Source organism: Sinocyclocheilus grahami, unplaced genomic scaffold, assembly GCF_001515645.1.
Source record: "Sinocyclocheilus grahami isolate Dianchi unplaced genomic scaffold, SAMN03320097.WGS_v1.1 scaffold102.1, whole genome shotgun sequence".
NCBI classification, from domain to species: domain Eukaryota; kingdom Metazoa; phylum Chordata; class Actinopteri; order Cypriniformes; family Cyprinidae; genus Sinocyclocheilus; species Sinocyclocheilus grahami.
This window is the reverse complement of record NW_015505281.1, coordinates 437,053-440,049: the sequence shown is the minus strand read 5'-3', so window position 1 is coordinate 440,049 and position 2,997 is coordinate 437,053.

The window sequence follows — 2,997 nt, the reverse complement described above, 5'->3', positions numbered from 1 at the left end:
GTGCGCTGCTCCATTCAGCAAAACGTCCCATTTAAGCTCGTGCCTTCAATCAAGAAATATTATTCTCTGGTGACCACAGGTGAATTAGACCGCGAGCTGCTCTCTGATTATAATATTACAATTACTGCTACTGATGAGGGCTCTCCGCCTTTATCTTCCACTAAGAATATTCACCTGACTGTAGCTGACGTGAATGATAATCCACCTGTATTTCAGGAGCAGAGTTACAGAGCTCATGTGCGGCCGTGAGGTTTTGTCGCAGGAGAAAGCCCAGACTGTTGTTTGATGGAGCTGTAGCCATTCCCAGCGCGTATCTTCCTCCAAATTACGCAGAGGTGGAGGGCGCGGGAACTCTCCGCAGCACTTACAATTATGACGCATACCTGACCACGGGCTCGCGCACTAGTGACTTCAAGTTCGTCAGATCTTATAATGAGGGCACACTGACTGCTGACCTGACTCTGAAAAAGACTCAGTCCTCTGTGGATGATCTTGAAGGACTCGATGCGGAAATGTTCGATTCGTTTCAGGTAGGAATTAGTCTTTCTTAAATATATATTTTTATTTGATTTGATTTAGAACTTATTGATTTAAAGCGTATCTGTGTTTTATGTTGACTGCCTTTTTGTAACTGCAGACACGTTGACAATTTTGAAGGACAGTTTGAAATCGGAAAAGAAACTGCGTTAAGTGCACTTTTTCTGGTATGTATGAGGAGTCATGAGGCTTGTTTCACGAAAAAAAAGTAATTATTTGTTTATTGCTAATATACTGAATTTGAATTGTGTTTGGCCTTTTAGGGGTCAAAGAAATCTGTGCCTCTTGTAAAGCTTATTTTACCGTTTTGTCTAAAACCCGATTGTGTCCACATAGATTGTGCTGTTTGTAATGGGACTTGTCCTAAAACGTTGGTATTTTAAGGAGTTTTGTGTTTTTCTCTTCGATGTTTCCTTAATGTGAAATAAGCTTTTTAAGGGAATTCAGTTGTAATGTTGGTAATATTCTGTTCAGCAAATTATTTTAATCGCCCTCTTAGTCGAACTGGAAAGGTCATTTGTGCACACACACACTTGCATTTGTGGTTTACGGGGACTCTCCGTAGGCATCATGTTTTTTTACTGTACAAACTTTTTTCTATTGCTCTACACCTAAACCTACCCCTCACAAAAAACGACTGCCTATTTTTGAATATCATAAAACACCGTTTTGTATGGTTTTTAAGCCTTTTGTTTTACGGGGACACAGGAAGTGTCCTCATAAACCTTGTTTACGTTGTAGTACCCATGTCATTATACGCATTTGTGTCCTCATAAACAATATATACCAGTACACACGCACACACACACACGTTTGTTTCTGTGAATTGTGGGGACTTTCCATAGGCTTCTGTTACTTTTATACTGACCAAATTATATTTTCTGGCCCCGAACCCTAAACATACCCCTTACAGAAAACCTAATTGCATTGTTACACTTTCAGATAAACATCATTTACTACACTGAAAAAAATACTGAATGTTTTTAAGGTAAGTGGTTGCAAACTATTTATTTTAGCTACATTTAATAATAAAAAAATAAGTACACACACACACACACACACACACACCATTTTGTTGTTTCTCACTCAATCCTTTAGGAAATATCAATGTTATGCAGTTTCATATTTCAACTCGCTGTGTCGCTGTTCACCTGCAAAAGCATGTGTGTCTTTAGTACACATCTCTCCACCCTGCTTGTGATGTCATTCACATGACTTCAAGCTGGTTTTGTGATAAAGAATCCTCGACGTTGACTGACTGCCTATACCTTACTTCGTTCAATTTTTCTGTGTTTAGTTTTAAGCGTATGTTTGCTTTACATGTGTATTGTTATATTTCTGGATTTAATGTCTGCTTAACATCTGAAGCATTACAAAGGTTCGGCGTAACTAGTGAGATGTTTGGTCTTTTGTTCTTCGTGCTGATGGCGCACACCGCTTATGGAGACGTGAGCTATTCTTTTCCGGAGGAGATAAAACGCGGATCTGTGATTGGAAATATAGCAAAGGATCTCGGGCTCGATGTAAAAAGAATGCTCACTGGGAAGGCTCGCTTTGATACTGAAGGTAACAGAAAACGATACTGCGACATTAATCTAAATACTGGAGAACTGACTGTAGCGGAGAGAATCGACAGGGAAGAGATTTGTGAAAAGAAATCTTCATGTGTCATAAACCAGGAGCTTGTGCTAGAAAATCCGTTAGGTTTGCATCGCGTCATTTTCAATATTGAGGACATAAATGATAATTCACCACAGTTTAAACAAAGTGTTATCAAATTTGAAATACAGGAATCGGCACTTAAAGGTTCTCGTTACTTATTAGATGAGGCTCATGATGCAGATATTAGTATGAATGCAGTGCAGTCATACATGTTGCAAGAAAACGAACACTTTCTTCTTAGTGTACTTACGCGTACAAATGGAAGAGCATATGGAGAGCTAGTTCTTAATAAAGAGTTAGATCGTGAGCAGCAGAAAGAGGTGACATTAATTCTCACTGCGGTAGACGGCGGGACTCCACCGAGATCAGGTACTGTAGCCATACACGTCTCTGTGCTGGATGCTAATGATAATGCTCCAGTCTTTAGTCAGGCCGTCTATAAAGTCAGTCTGCCTGAAAATTCTCCTCTAGATACTGTAGTGGTGACAGTGAGCGCTACTGATGCAGACGAGGGACAAAATGGAGAAGTGACTTATGAATTTGGCCATTTATCCGAACGGCTTTTGGAAATATTTTCTCTTAATTCCTTATCTGGAGAGATTAAACTAGCAGGGCTGATTGATTATGAGGACGTGAGTTCAATTGAACTGCCAATTCAGGCCAAGGATGGTCAAGGATTAGCCAATCATTGTTCTGTATTAATAGATGTTATTGATGTCAATGATAACGCCCCTATAGTAATACTTAAATATGTGAACATTCCCGTTCCTGAGAATGCGTTACCCGGTACAGAGGTTG